We start from the raw sequence: 17,157 nt of genomic DNA on the forward strand, positions 1-17,157 counted from the left end.
GAATGGAAGTTATCTTGTAAAGCAAGTTAAATCCATATATCCATCTTTAGGTACCTCAAGTCTCTCGCCTGATTATTTCCCCCATGGTTACAAAAGGGATGGGTATTGGCTCGACTCTCTGTTCTACATCAAGATAGGACACATCCCAGGGGAGAAAGAGCCCCCCCAGCTGGTAGTTAAAAGTAACGTTAACTTAAATAAATGATGCAAACATAAACAGTAAAGCGGCAGTAAGCAAGGAGTTGAACATCCGCCAGGGTTCAAACAGCAAGGGACATCACACAGCCGTATAATGGTGGGGATGACCCACAGTTCCTTGCGGTTCATTCAAATGTATTTGGAAGCAGTCAGTTCTTGGATTTGTGATTATTGCTTGTGCATTTTGTTTAACGGGATTTTGAACTCCTTTGTTCTGTATTTTTGACTGTTCTTTGGACTTGTTCACCTTGGATGGCCTTTGCCTTATCATGCAAATTCCTTTTTTCCTTTTCTGCTCCACAAGGCTTCTTGCTACAGAGTGTGCAAGAATGTGAAAGGGAAGGTCTACAGGACAATAGTGAGACCAGCTATGTGATATGGGCTGGAGATGGTGGCACTGACCAGAAAGCAGGAGACAGAGCTGGAGGTGGCAGAGTTAAAGATGCTAAGATTCACATTGGGCGTGACGAGGATGGACAGGATTAGAAATGAGGACATTAGAGGGTCAGCTCAGGTGGGACGGTTGGGAGACAAAGTCAGAGAGGCGAGATTGTGTTGGTTTGGACATTTGCAGAGGAGAGATGCTGGGTGTATTGTGAGAAGGGTGCTAAGGATAGAGCTGCCAGGTAAGAGGAGAAGAGGAAGGCCTAAGAGAAGGTTTATGGATGTGGTGAGAGAGGACATGCAGGTGATGGGTGTGATAGAGCAAGATGCAGAGGACAGAAAGAGATGGAAGAAGATGATCCGCTGTGGCAACCCCTAACGGGAGCAGCAAAAAAAAAAAAATTTGTTAAGACTCTGGTCTACCCTTGTCACTAGCCAGGTTAGATTGTTATTCCCTCTAGTGGGCCTTTCTCGATGTTTTTTGGGACTTTGTGCTTGATGATCTCTCAAGTTCACAACATTATTGGTGAGCCCACCTGCACATCACTGCAAGGGACTAACTCACAATCCCTGAAAAGACAGGGGCCACCCACAATTCCTTGCAGTTTGTCCAAATGCGCTAGGGAGTGAGAGATTTTGCTGTGTCTTGTGCTGATTTTCTGGATTTTGAATCATTTTGCTTTATTTTGTTTTATACTCAGCCTTGAATTTTGAAGTGGGAGTTTGTTCACTTTGGATTGCCTTTAATGTTTTGTGCACTTCCTTTGTTCTTCTGGGTGCTTTCATGAGGGGATCAGAGCATTTTTTGTGAAAATAACCCTTAAATTTTATAAAGACCCCATGCTTGCCCTTGCATCTAGCCAGGGTTTGAGGGTAAATACCCCCCTAGCAGGACATTTGAAGAATTTCAGCACTCTCTCTTTGGGCTTTGGAACTTCAAGTTCTTGCACTGAATCACTGATGTTGATGAGCAGGTGGCCCAGCCTTTTGGGGGACCACCCACAAAATACAAAGCGTCTAACAAAGTCATCCATCCATCCATTATCCAACCCGCTATATCCTAAGTACAGGGTCACGGGGGTCTGCTGGAGTCAATTCCAGCCAACACAGGGCGCAAGGCAGGAACAAATTCCGGGCAGGGCACCAGCCCACCGCACGGCACACACACACACACCAAGCACACACTAGGGACAATTTAGAATCTCCAATGCACCTAACCTTCATGTCTTTGGACTGTGGGAGGAAACCGGAGCGCCCGGAGGAAACCCATACAGACACGGGGAGAACATGCAAACTCCACACCGGGAGGACCTGGGAAGTGAACCTGGGTCTAACAAATTCATAACGTGGCTTAATAAAAACCAAAGACTAATGCAAGACATAAAACAAAAGCAATACTAACATAAACATTAGAAAGCATTTGAACCCCAGTCAGTGTGGGGGGAGCCCTGGCTAAAATACAACAAACAAATCTTCCAGCAGCAACCCAAGCTTTTTCTAGATCAGGGTTAGAATGAAAACATGCGGCCATGGTGGTCATCCGGAGCTGTGGACGCCTGCTCTACATAAAAAAAGAGATCTATCAGTCTGAAAGGGGGCTTTGGTGGTAGTGCAGTCCTTGAAAGGTACAATATAGAGCAGGGGTCTCCAACTCCAGTCCTGGGGGGCTGCAGGTTTTCACTCTAATCCTTTTCTTAATTAGTGATCTGTTTTTGCTGCTAATTAACTCCTTTTCCATTTATTTTAATTGAATTGCTTTTAAGATTTGTTCCCCTGAATTGCTTCATCGTTTCTCTGAATTGTTTCATTTCTTTCCTTAAATGCCAGGCAAACAGAAATGAAATGTGAAGTGAGTGAGCCAACAGAAGACCAACTAAGTCAGCGCCTCAAACTCCAACCAGTTGCTTCATTAGGTGCTGATTCTTGTTACTTAAACCCGTTCTTTAATTCCATAGCTTGTTGCTGCTCTCACTGTCAAGTCAAATCAAGTTGGGGAGCATGCACTGGTACAATACGTTGCAGCCCCCATTACATAACGAAACAACTCAGGATCCCGGTTGGCAACCCCCCAGACAGACACGCGGCCCAGTCCCACCCTCCGGAAATGACATTCTATCTGTCGCAGCCAGGTGTTACATGGGCAACCCCTTAGCCTGGTCCAGCCACTTGGGTCCCCAACAATGAGGATCTTACAAGCTGGATCACCCTCAGGGAAATGCACCACATGGCCATAGTGCCGTAACTCACGCTCCCTCACAATGCAGGTCAGCCACTTGGGTCCCCAACAATGAGGATCTTACAAGCTGGATCACCCTCGGGGAAATGCACCACATGGCCATAGTGCTGTAACTGACGGTCCCTCACAGTGCAGGTCATGTGCCTCATTCAGGACTCCATGAGCAACACAAAGTCAAACCAATGGGACCCAAGGATTTTCTGGAGAGACACAGTACCAAAGGAGTCCAGTCTTCATCTCAGGTCACTGGATAGCGTCCATGTCTCACAGCCATATAGCAAGACAGGAAGCACCAGGACTCTAAGGACTTGGACCTTTGTCCTTTTGCATAGATATCGGGAGCACCATGCACCCCTTTCCAGCGACCTCATGACCCCCCATGCTCTCCCAATCTGTCTACTGACTTCATAGGAAGAGTCACCAGAGACATGGATGTCCCTACCAAGGTAAATTAACCTCTTGCTCTCATTGTGCAATAGCATTTCTGAAATTGTTGGATTTTCTCTTTTCTAAGAGCTCTGTTCAAATGTTTTGTGAACCTGAGCTGATCAACATTCCTGAGACCTTCCTCTTTCTTTATTTTCAGATATTGTATGATGGACACCAGTTGTTTTGGCTCATTTTGTGTCTCATTATTGTCTGGCTGCTAATTAAAGAAAAAGAAACAATTAAGGGGTCTGAGTCTTCAAGAACAAGTCAAATAAAATGAATTCAAAAGAAGTGAATTAGCAATAAAAACGGGTCACTAATTAAGAAAAAGAAGAGAAAGGAAACCGGCATCCACTGGGGCCCCTCCAGAACCGGAGTTGTGGACCCCTGTTCTAGATGATCTGCCATCCCAGTATTGGCCTGGCCGAAACATGCTGAGCTTCAGGCAGATTACCTGTCCTGAAATGCAGGTGGTACAATCCGCAGACAGGATTTTTCCATCTAAGGTCATTATAGTGTATTGTGGGATGGCCCAGGAGTTAATTGGATCATGTGAATGGAGACGCAGACTAAGGATGGATGGATGGATGGATGGATGGATGGATGGATGGATGGATGGATGGATAGATAGATAGATAGATAGATAGATAGATAGATAGATAGATAGATAGATAGATAGATAGATAGATAGATAGATAGATAGATAGATAGATAGATAGATAGATAGATAGATATGTATGTCCATCATACAATATCTGAAGCTGCTCCTCTGTCTGGAGATGGTCCTGTTCAGTGGATGCAGTGGATTCTCCATGATTGACAGGAGTCTGCTCAGTGCCCGTCGCTCTGCCACAGATGTCAGACTGTCCAGCTCCGTGCCTACAATAGAGCCTGCCTTCCTCACCAGTTTGTCCAGGCGTGAGGCATCCTTCTTGTCGGCCAATCATATCATCTCTCTGTCTCTCTCTCTCCCCCTCTTTCTCGCTCTACAACTTGTTTCTTTCTCCTCTTCAGTCCTCGGCCACACAGCCCACATAGACATGCAATATCAGGCGGTTCAGGAAATGTTTATCTCAGCTGATGTTAATTTGGTAAATTGTTCATGGCCAAAAGTATGTGGGCACCTATGAATAACACCCATATGTGCTTGTTGAACATCTCCCTCCTAAATCACAGCCATTACTATGGAGTGGGTGCCACTTTTGCCACACAGAGATGGCTGCAGGACTCCCCCACTATAGCAGATGGCATGAGTGGTGGTGTGCTGGTTAAGTTACGGTGGCAATTCAAAGGTGAGTCATTCCAAGTTGATTCAATGTTTCTACAAATCATGACATGAAGTTCTAAAATTAGAGCTGCCTCATCAAAAGTGGATTTGAGTAAATGTCGAACAACAAGTTACAGTAGAAGTTCCCAATTACTTGGGCATGTGCTATAAAAACAAATTGTGCCTCATTCTGTTCCATTGTGGCTTATGTGTCACATAATTTGTATTTTTTTCCCACTGCATTTCATAATACTAAGTTTTGTTTCTTTGTGAAATTAGTAAGCACATGCAGGTGCACAAGAGTGGTGTCTCTTTTCAAAAATTCAAGGCTTTGGTTTCATTTTGTAGGATCCTGTGCAGACCCCATTTTCTGCCTTTACCATTGTGGACAAATGTGTTGGTTTCTTTACAGTTCTTTGAAAAAGTGGCATAACATCAGCTCTATGTACATGCAAAGAAAATAAATCTAGAGCTACTGTGAAGCATGGAGGAGACTCAGTTAGGTTAGGAGTTGGGGATCCTTTGCTGCCTCAAGTCTGTGCAGGGAACAATGAAATCTGTGGAATATCGTGAAGAAGAAAACACAATGGGAGAGCGCATTAATGACAAAGGGTCTGGTAGGCCAAGGAAGACCCCCACTGCTGATGACATAAGAATCCTCACTCTGACAGGCATTGGGGGCTTTCCCTTGATCAGACAGATCATATACAGTCTTCAGGGGGCTGATGTGGACGTGTCAGAGATGACTATCAGCAGAAGACAGAAATCAAGAGGACACACTGCAAGATGAACACCACAGAAACAGGAGGGCCAGATTACAGTTTGTGAAAAAAGGACTTCAAAGAGCCTTGAGAATTCTGAGAAAAGGTCTTGTGGACAGACAAGACAAAGATGGACCTGATCAGAGTGATGGTGACAACAAAGTGTGGAGACCAAAAAAGAACTGCCCAAGATCCAAAGCAGACCACCTCATCTGTTAAACATGGCAGTATGGGGTGGTGTTATGTCTTGGGCATGTACAGTATGGCTGCCACAGGTCCCCTGGCACACTTCTCTTCATTGATGATGGAACTGCTGACAGCAATAGCACAGTGAATTCTTAGGTGTGTAGAAACATCTCATCTGCTCAAGTTCCAGTAAATGTCACCAAACTCACTGGACAGCGCTTCATCCTGCAGCTAGATAATGAGCCAAACAGACTGCTGAGGCAACACAGGAGTTTATCAAAGCTAAAACATGGAAAATTCTTGAATGGCCAAGCCAGTCACCTGATTTAAATCAAAATGAGCGGGCCTTCCATAAGCTGAAGAGAAAACTGATGGGGAGAAACCCCCAAAACAAGAAGGAGCTGAAGATGGCTGCATTGGAGGCTTAGCAGAGCATCACCAGAGCAAGACCTTCAGTACCTGCTGATGTCTATGAATGGCAGACTTCAAGCAGTCATTGCAGGTGAGGGATATGCGACAAAGAACTAAATATGACAACAGCTTTAACAGACCCGCCATTGCTGTGTCCAAACATTACGGTGCCCTGAAATGGGGCGTCATATAGAAAAAGTGTTGTCATTTCTAAATGGAATGACTGAGATGGATGGAAACCCCTTGAATGAAACTCTACAGTGTGCACTTTAATCACAGAATATGAATTGTTTGACTTGTAATTTCAAACTGTGGAGCAGAGGAGGAAAAATGGGGCTTTGTCCCAAATATTATGATGTGTATATAAAAATAAGAGAGAGAGAAATGAGAGCATACTTTTATATATTAGCCGTCCGGAAAGTATTCACAGCGCATCACTTTTTCCACATTTTGTTATGTCACAGCCTTATTCCAAAATGGATTAAATTCATTTTTTTCCTCAGAATTCTACACACAACACCCCATAATGACAACGTGAAAAAAGTTTACTTGAGGTTTTTGCAAATTTATTAAAAATTAAAAAACTGAGAAATCCCATGTCCATAAGTATTCACAGCCTTTGCTCAATACTTTGTCGATGCACCTTTGGCAGCAATTCAGCCTCAAGTCTTTTTGAATATGATGCCACAAGCTTGGCACACCTATCCTTGCCAGTTTCGCCCATTCCTCTTTGCAGCACCTCTCAAGCTCCATCAGGTTGGATGGGAAGCGTCGGTGCACAGCCATTTTAAGATCTCTCCAGAGATGTTCAATCGGATTCAAGTCTGGGCTCTGGCTGGGCCACTCAAGGACATTCACAGAGTTGTCCTGAAGCCACTCCTTTGATATCTTGGCTGTGTGCTTAGGGTCGTTGTCCTGCTGAAAGATGAACCATCGCCCCAGTCTGAGGTCAAGAGCACTCTGGAGCAGGTTTTCATCTCGGATGTCTCTGTACATTTCTGCAGTCATCTTTCCCTTTATCCTGACTAGTCTCCCAGTTCCTGCTGGTGAAAAACATCCCCACAGCATGATGCTGCCACCACCATGCTTCACTGTAGGGATGGTATTGGCCTGGTGATGAGTGGTGCATGGTTTCCTCCAAACATGACGCCTGGCATTCACACCAAAGAGTTCAATCTTTGTCTCATCAGACCAGAGAATTTTCTTTCTCATGGTCTGAGAATCTTTCAGGTGCCTTTTGTCAAACTCCAGGTGGGCTGCCATGTGCCTTTTACTAAGGAGTGGCTTCCATCCGGCCACTCTACCATACAGGCCTGATTGGTGGATTGCTGCAGAGATGGTTGTCCTTCTGGATGGTTCTCCTCTCTCCACAGAGGGCCTCTGGAGCTCTGACAGAGTGACCATTGGGTTCTTGGTCACCTCCCTGACTAAGGCCCTTCTCCCCTGATTGTTCAGTTTAGATGGCCGGCCAGCTCTAGGAAGAGTCCTGGTGGTTTCAAACTTCTTCCATTTACAGATGATGGAGGCCACTGTGCTCATTGGGACCTTCAAAGCAGCAGAAATGTTTCTATAACCTTCCCCAGATTTGTGCCTCGAGACAATCCTGTCTCGGAGGTCTACAGACAATTCCTTTGACTTCATGCTTGGTTTGTGCTCTGACATGAACTGTCAACTGTGGGACCTTATATAGACAGGTGTGTGCCTTTCCAAATCATGTCCAGTCAACTGAATTTCCCACAGGTGGACTCCAATGAAGCTGCAGAAACATCTCAAGGATGATCAGGGGAAACAGGATGAACCTGAGCTCAATTTTGAGCTTCATGGCAAAGGCTGTGAATACTTATGGACATGTGCTTTCTGAGTTTTTTTTATTTTTAATAAATCTGCAAAAATCTCAAGTAAACTTTTTTCACGTTGTCATTATGGGGTGTTGTGTGTAGAATTCTGAGGAAAAAAATGAATTTAATCCATTTTGGAATAAGGCTGTAACATAACAAAATGTGGAAAAAGTGATGAAGCGCTGGGAATACTTTCCGGATGCACTGTATATATATGTGTGTGTGTGTTTAATGGGTAAATCCCAAAAATTGGATAAACTTAGCATTAGCCAGGTAAAGCTTTATCATCCGAAGCACTTTAGTAAAACTGGAATGAAATACAAGTTTCTAACTTTACTGAGTAATCTTATGTCTATCCACCCTTATAAAGCCCGTTTTAGCCAAATGTTATTTCCAATTCCAGTCTTTCGAGGAACACAAGCTTTCCCCAGTAATGCGAAGTTAATCCAATGTTCAGGCTTCACTCATAACATGTGTGTGTGTAAAAGTCAAATGCTACTTTGTGTGTGTGTGTGTGTCTGTTGTCTTTATTGTATTATTCTCATCAGTTTTGACAAGACATGCGAGTAAGAATTTCAGTTTACTATATGCATTATGTATGCACACTTGACAACAAACCTGACTTTCTTAACCTGTATTGGTGGGTGGGGGTAGGGTGGGTCACAGCCCTGATCGTAAGGCAGGGGAAATCTATAAAGGGAATGTCAGTCTAACACAGAGGGGGCACACACACGTTCTGGGTTTCAAATTGATCGAGAGAAGCGGTAAGCCCTGTGCCACAGCAATCTAACCTAACACTGTGAAATCCTACAAAGACACAGGGAGGACATGCATGTGGTGAACTGGGCCAGAGGGTCCAATCCAGACTTCTAAGTCAGGAGAGCCATTGTGACCTGTTAATTATAGGAACATCCCTACCCCATGGATCCTGCGTCATGTCACATCATTTGGCCTATTTAAAAAGTGTCTCTTTTGTCACCGAAGTCCGTGCATTACTAGAAATGTCACACATATTGTTTGCTTGCACCTGGTGACACTTTATCATGTGCTTGTAACAACACATTCTCTGCAAAAATAGCACTGCTTTTTCCTCAAGAAATGAAACATATCAAAACAGGAAATCATGTCTCTAACGCATTTAGGCTTAAATGGAAACCAAAAAAAAAAAAAAAACACTAAAACAAAACAAAATAATAAAAAAAGTCTGCACGTAGCTCAAACAACAGGAAGCATCCAGAAGTCTGATGTTAACAACTGTCTTCAGCGACTGTCTCTGACAATGTCTGGCTATTTAGACACTGACAGAAGTGCCGGGATTATCAAAGAGCATACTGGTCAGCCAATGCCAGCGGGCAGACGGGATTTGTGCACATAAAAAAAAATACAAGCAGATGCAAATCAATTTCTTATCAACAGAGCGTCCATTTTGTGAGGTCCTCTCATCTGTCCCACATCACTGACCACTCAGGTGAGAACGTCTTCATCTATGGAGAGAATGCTGGGTAAAGCAATGACAACAGAGTGCGTGTTATGAACTTGAGAGTCCCAAAGCATGAAAGAAAGACCCCACTAAATTGCACAAAATGCCCATCAGAGGCTAATCACACAAAAAGGGCAACAAAGAATCTTCATAAATGAAAAGAATTATTTTAGCAACGCTGTGTCCAACAAAAAATAAACTCTGCAGAGCACAAAGTGACAGGAGGCAATTCCTAACGCAAACAAAGAAACTCCCAACGTGAAATCCAAGAATGGTCAAAAAGCACAGAATCAGCTCCTTGCTTGCCTTGAATGGCCTTCGCCTTTTCAGAGAATTCCTCTTTGCCTTTTATGCTCCATGGAGCTTCCAGTTATTACAGAGAAGTTCTGTGAATATTATTATTATTATTTTTAAATTTATTTTTAAACATTCTGTGCTTGCCCTATTTTACTAGTTTAATGGTGTCCCCCTCTAGTGGGCATTTTTGGAAGTTTTTTTTTTCTTTTAGGGCCTTGTGCTTTACAAACTCTCGAGATTGATAACAATTGTCACACACGTGCACATGGGAGGCAGCTAGACGGCTTCAATAATAGTAATACCACGCCAGACCAGGGGGTGGCGAGCTGCACTGACTCTCTCTCTCTCTGTCCTCTGCAGACTATCCTCAGGAAATCCCACCAGGTACCGGTGCCATTAATGATGCCACTTCCAGCACCGGCACTCCGGCTGATGTCATTTCCGGTCTCGACGACATCACTTCCAGTCACGGCCTTTAAAGCCGCCATTTTACCTAACTCAAATCAGTTCTGCACCCATGCACAACTCGTGGAAAAAATACCCATTTGACAACCAGGGATATTATATGGGTGGCTGTCCCAAACCTTTCATGTTTCCTGTGTCTTATTATTGTGACACAATATTAATGAAAGCAATGAACCAAATAGACATTTAACATAGAGTTTGAATCCCAGCTTGATGGGGGAAATTCTGGCTAATATAAAACAGAGTGTGTGTGTGTGTGTGGCATCCACATGGAGTGGGGACAAGACTGCAGTGTTTAGTGGCCTTGAAGGTGGTAGGGTATGGGACACCAGACACACCCACATGGGTGCAACAGTAGACTGTGACTGCAAGTCGGCCACACTCAGTGCCCACCCAAGCCCTACTCCTACGGTAAGGTGACTATGGAGATGCCTGAGAGGGTGACAGTGCTGGTGGCACAGTCTCAGCCGGTCACAAAGCAGATGCTGTTTTCCACTGGTCACATGGGTTGCTTGCATGTCCTTCTGTTATTTTTCTTCAAAATTCAGACCCCCAGAAGAACTTTGTGAGAGAACTCAAAAGTATGTCATATTCCACACCTCCCTCCCATGATTTTTTTTTATTGCCCTGTCTAATCTTCTTCTTACCCATGTCACTTAGGAGGCCCCATTGGCACACATAGACCATAATGGCAATGCAATTTCTTCATTCCATGAGTGGAAATGACCAAGAGGAAGATACTCTCACCACCACCCCAGCACAATGAAGAGCTCGAGTCTCACACAGAAGTCTCTTGCCCTACCACCTGGAGCAAAGAGAACAGCTAGGCCATGATTTTTGTTCATTGACTTTAGTTTGGCCTTTAATACAATCATCTCACAGCAGCTAACACTGAAACTCTCACTGCTCAGATTGAACATCTCACTTTGTAACTGGTGCTTCATCAAATTGAGAAAAGGGGGCCCCTCAGGGTTGCATGTCAAGTCCTCCCTTTGTTTTGCAAACACATGACTGTGATACCAAATCCAGCAAAAATCAGCTCATTACACTTGCTGAAGATACAACAGTAGTAGGACTTGTCAGTAATGACGATGAAACATCTTACAAAGGAGAGGTTAGTAAGCAAGCTGGTGTGGGGACAACAATCTGTCCCTTAATGTCAATAAGACAAAAAGAATATATTGTCGAATTCAGAAGAAAGGCTCTATATAAGCAGTGGCTTCCACAACGAGGGGGTCAGCAGAACAAAATTACTGGGTGCTTACATCACTGAGGATCTCCTCTGAACTCTCAATAACACACGCCAGGACAAGAAGGCTCAGCAGAGGTTGCACTTCATTAGAAGGCTTCAAGGCCTCTTCTCAGCCTCGCCACCTTCTACCAGGGCACCACTCAGAGTGTCCTGGCATACTGCATCACATCTCGGTACGGAAACTGGAGTGTGTCTAAGAGGAAGACTCTGCAACGTGTGGTAAGGAAGACTAAAGGGGGTTACCAGGGTCTCTCTCGCCTCTACTCTAAGAGGAAAGTCCTCTGCATTGTGAGAGACCCCTCACAACTCTCTCATGGACTGTTTGCTCTTTTGCTATCTGGTAGAAGATAGCACTCCATAGAAATCAAGGAGAGTCAGAATGGGTGGTAGCTTCTTACAGACAGTAAGACTGCTAAACTCTTTGTGACTTTCACATAACAACCCAGCTTTTATTATACATACATTATAATTATATATCATACTAGGGGGCTCTGCCCCCTGCTCACTTCGCTTGCCAACCCCCGTGCAGACCCAACGCGCTCGTTATTTCCTGGATCTGCCCCTTTGGTCTCAGCTTTGAAATCCTGGCTGAAGACTCACTACTTCAGTTTAGCACACCCTGACTAGAGCTGCTGATTGACTGTGCAGACTGCATCTCATTTGTTAGTCATTAGGACTAAAACATAAGTAACATGACAGTTAGAATCTATCTTACTAAACCACAGTTAATTTATGCACAGCGGACGCACTGAAGCGCATGCGCACTGCGGCCTTGGCGCCCGCCCCAGAGTCCAGAGTCAAACGCTGCCAATATGCGGCGGCTTCCCAGAGTCAGTAGGTGGCGCCCAAACAACACAACCTCTGAGCACCCAAACAACACAACCTGTACAGTCAAACGCAGCGGCTTCCCAAAACGCGGCAGATTCCTAGAGTCAGTAGGTGGCGCCCACACAACACAACCTGTAAAATACACTTGCTCTACTCCACTGTGCCAGGAGGCTCCCACAACCCGCTTCACACACACCAGAAGCAAAGACATCATGGCTCCACAATGAAAGACCTCAACTAACGGAAATACAAAATGAGCCCGTATGGATAAACACAATGAACGAGCGCGCCCACAATGCGCTTTTGACACAGCACAGGCAAAGGAGGCACATATCCAAATGAAGGGAGCTCAACGATTAGTAATACAAACACGAGCCCGTATGGCTACAACCTGTAAACGAGCCCGTATGGATACAAACAATGAACGAAGGCGGCCACACAAAGAAACCGCTTTAGTTCAAATAGGGTTATTGAATTAAATGGAAACTTTACCATGCCTACGACCTGTGAACTAAACCTGAGGTAAAGCGTGCACGCCAGGTTGTACAGCCGCCCGGACGCGACCGCCCACACCATCGCATATACCCTCCATGATATTTCATCATGCAGCGACTTCCCACCGAGGTGCATATTGCGCCATGGCGCATGCCCCAGAGTCAAACGCAGCGGCTTCCCAGAGTCAGTAGGTGGCGCCCAAACAACACAACCTGTTCACTGCACTTGCTCTAATCCACTGTGCCAGTAATACAGATCACATCACAGTCACAGACTCAAACCCAGCGGCTTCCCCGACTCAGTGGCTGGCACACGAACACCACAACCTGTAAACTAAACTTGCTGTGCTCCACTCTGCCAGCAGTCGGTGTCACCAAAGGTAACAGAATCACGTCTCCACAAAACGAAACCGCTTTAGTACAGATATGCTTATTTAATTAAATGACATTTCCCCAGACGCACCCACCTTCCATGATATGTCATCTATCCAAATATCGGCTGGAACAGAAACTGATTGCCATTCTTGGATTTCCGATTCGCTAGTGAATCGCAGGCTTACTTGTTTATTACTAACCCTCACTTATTCAGTTTCTCTTCTCGGTACTCAAATGTGGCACTTGGTGCCACGGCCCATCTGCCAAGTTGTTTTGCCTGCCTAAGATAAAGTCATCCCTGATGGAGGATCACAGGAATTGTGGGAAAGAGGGGTCCTTTCATCAGATTAGCGCTAATTCAGCTGTGGAATGGCCAAACGGGGGCGGCAACTTGATGGCTGAGGTCTCCAGGACTCTAAACAAATCCAAATCATATTATGTGATATCATCTACTGTTACATTCTACTCCGTACTTCTAAAATTTTTATTTTTATACTGTATTGAGTATTTGCTCTGTTCTGTGTATTGTATTGTATTGACCCCTTCTTTTTGACACCCACTGCACGCCCAACCTACCTAGAAAGGGGTCTCACTTTGAACTGCCTTTCCCGAGGTTTCTTCCATTTTTTCCCTACTAGGTTTTTTTGGGGAGTTTTTCCTTGTCTTCTTAGAGCGTCAAGGATGGGGGGCTGTCAAGAGGCAGGGCCTGTTAAAGCCCATTGCAGCACTTCTTGTGTGATTTTGGGCTATACAAAAAAATAAATTGTATTGTATTGTACTTGCGACGAATCGTGCTGTGCTTTTGGATAAACACGAATATCAACTCTGTCTTTTAGATCTCCATCTTTTGAAACTATTATCGCTGACAATTTGTCACATGTCAGTCATTAACCAACCCACTATATCCTAACACAGGGTCACGGGGGTCTGCTTGAGCCAATCCCAACTAGCACAGGGCGCAAGGCAGGAACAAAACCCGGGCAGGGTGCTGGCCCACCACAGTCGTCACATGTTGGTTTATTACATACTAGACAAAGAGCCCATTTCGACAACGTAAGATGAAACGGGCACGAATGGAATAGTAATAAGTATAAGCACCACAAACCTGATATAGGTGTATTGAATGAATGCGTAATTAGGCCTGGAGCTGTAGTCGAAATCGCTTTTCAGGCCTCTGGAGCTTTAATCGAAGTCGCCTTTCTCTTTGAATTTTCGCGGCCGTAAATCCGCAATGTCAGTCTCGTAAGGTTTTTCGGGCAGCTGCGCAGAAGGCGACTGCGCATTCGGCTTCAGACAGACGTGAGTGAGTGAGTGAGTGAGTGAGTGAGTGAGTGAGTGAGTGAGTGAGTGAGTGAGTGAGTGAGTGAGTGAGTGAGTGAGTGAGTGAGTAGACTGCCGAATTATATATAAGATGTGAGCGTGATCTTTCGGATTCATATAGAAATTCAAGAAAACTTTCTTGTTCGATGTTTTTCAGATAAATTTCGTGTAAAGTGCGATACTTTTGGACATATGGATTTGTATCCATTATTGGCTGTAGAATTTCTAATACGTCTGATCGTTTAACTCTTTCAATTCTATGTTGGATCGCTTCTCCGTCATCATAAATATACACCTGGCCAAATTGCGGTTTCTTTGAAATGAAACTTGTCGTAGTTTGAATTGTTGCAGGACCACAGATTCTCATAACATATGGTCCTGAATCATGTAAATCTACCTTTTGAGCATTGAATAATGCGAATGTGAACAGATTATTGTCGATTTGGATATTTTGCCTGTAGTGTTTGTGGATTTCACTTTCACCAAATAACAAAATCTTTTAATTCTCACAGATCGGCCTCTTCATTGGGAAGAAACACTACTTTTTCCTGACGGCAACACGAATTAGACGATCTACAAGTCTCCGACTTAAACTTTAAAGCCGAACAATATCTACATACTTCAGTCATATCACCTATGTCCATACAGTATATTCGATCTCTTTTCGCTGTTCCGTTATTTCACCGAGTAATAATTTTCATTTGTTAGCGCTAATGCGATCTTTACTATCAGTTTTTTGAGACTTTTGAATTTTAGTACTTTCACAATCTCTACCCTGCTCTGCATGTGTATCGCGCCGACGCTTTTAAACTTCTTTACGACGTTCTACTTTGTCTTCTACTCGTTGTCTTTTATTTCCGACCCCGCTTGGAGCTGAGAGTGTAGGAACTGTGTCTGACAATAGCATTCACATGAATGAGAAGCGAGTGGACCGTGGGCATGGTTGTAAATGTTTGAGAGGAGGGCGGGACTTGGCAAAATCTCTTGGCAAAAAGTCTTGTCTCGCGGGAGTTGAAATTATCTCCGAGAAAGTCTCATCCCAGGATTTCCTTTTATAATAGAGAGATATAAAAATATGAAATAAAGAAATAACCCAATTGGCTCCAGCAGACCCCCGTGACCCTGTAGTTAGGATATAGCAGGTTGGATAATGGATGGATGGATGGATAGATGGACGGAAATAATCCATTTTCAACCATACTATCAACTGACTACTTTATACTTCAAATTCCAGCATTGGTTGGACTCTGTGAATTCAGCACTATTTCTGTATTGTTCTTATTTACTTTCTTGTGGTTTTCCCCTTTTGCACATTCTCTGGTCTTGAAAAATATAATTTCATCCCAATGTATTGTAGACATGGCTTGTGGAAGGTGTCTGGCACCCTTGCCTGGCTGGGATACCTTTATAATGGAAGGACCAGGGGAGAAAGCACACTCAGGGCATGATGTTCCCCAGATTCCTAGGTGGCAGTCCCCCTGGGTTGCTACAGTACCCCGGATTCCCACAGGGCAAATTGGGAGTTGAGAGTTTGTTGGTTCAGCCCTGTTGGGTTCTGAGGTTTGCCAGCGTCGGGGTACTTCATCAGGTTCCCACCTCAACCAGAAGTGCTTTCAGACCACGTGTATGGACCGCCGTAAGTTCTTCCGGGTGCAGTATAAAAGGAGCCAGCTGCCACTGCTCCAGAAGCCAGAGTTGGAAAGTGAAGAACAACGCTTGTTGGAGAAGGAGTGGAGGTAGAGACGGAGAAAGAGCTGCTGTGTGCTGCTTTATTGTGCTTCTACTGTACTGCTGGTAGGGGAAACTATTGGAAAGAGTTTCCCACGGAACAATAAAACCTGTGCATTGTGATGGACTTGTGTCTGCGTCTGCTTGTGTTGGGTTTGAGGAGCTGGATTGCCCCCTGGAGGCCACAGGCTGGAATGGCAAACTGAAATCCACCTAAATATTAAAGACCACACTGCTTTTAATGACCACCTTGTTAAAGGTTTTATCAATTCTCTGTTAAGTCACCCAGGGGTCCACGGGGGTGTTGCTCCGGCCTTGCCAATAGTATGCCACACAGTGTCGTCAGGTGTTTTTAAATAAAGATGATTCTAGTGCAGTGTGTGTGGACGCTCTATCTATCTATCTATCTGATGAGAAAGTTAAGAGATAAAAGAAGTGGGAATGGAGACACAGACAATGCGAGTTTGCTGCACCAGAGGGGCCTACCCAGAAAGGGGGTCTCTCTCTCTGAATTGCCCTTCCCTTCCATTTTTTTTCCTTCTTGCCTTCATGGAGAGTTCAAGGTATTATCAAAAAGCACGGCCGGTTAAAGCCCACTGAGCAGGGCTGTCTTAACAGCATCACAGGTCCCTGGACAAAGCAGTGCGCTGGGCCCTTGTTTTGATAGCAAATGAGAGACATACTGAAGCATCAGAAGCATCACGGGTGCCTAAGCTCCTGGTGCCCCCGGTCAGTGCCCATACATTAAGACGGCCCTGCCATTGAGGCATTCCCTTTGAGCTGTCATCAGCGATCATCCGGCATCCCGTCCAGAGAGAAAGCTGACCCCTTGCCAGCAGGGGAGGCCGGAATTAGAAGGACAATAGTGGGTCCACAACCCTACCTGGTTGACAATTGATCCCTTATCAGTGAGGGAGGCCAAAATGATAAAAGAAATTGAGGGAGTTAGCCTTCCCAGAGCCTATACTTCAATACACTAGAGGGCAGCAGAAACAGAGAAACAGAACAGGTGAGGGTTAGTAACAAATTCTAACCATCGTGTTACTTATGTTTTAGTGCTAATGACTAACAACAGAGATGCAGTCTGCACAGTTAATCAGCAGCTCTAGTCAGGGTGTGCTAAACTGAAGTAGTGAGCCTTCAGCCGGGATTTGAAAGCTGAGACCGAAGGGGCAGATCCAGGAAATAACGAGCACGTAGGGCCTGCA

The 17,157-nt window shown here is 44.7% G+C and overlaps 1 protein-coding gene across 2 annotated transcripts in view; it reads right to left on the reverse strand.

Annotated features, from left to right (window-relative positions):
• The window catches only part of gpr184 (G protein-coupled receptor 184), a 49,000-nt gene that overhangs the window by 12,635 nt on the left and 19,208 nt on the right, over nt 1-17,157 (reverse strand). The window lies entirely within an intron of this gene.

Source organism: Erpetoichthys calabaricus, chromosome 1, assembly GCF_900747795.2.
Source record: "Erpetoichthys calabaricus chromosome 1, fErpCal1.3, whole genome shotgun sequence".
NCBI lineage: Eukaryota > Metazoa > Chordata > Cladistia > Polypteriformes > Polypteridae > Erpetoichthys > Erpetoichthys calabaricus.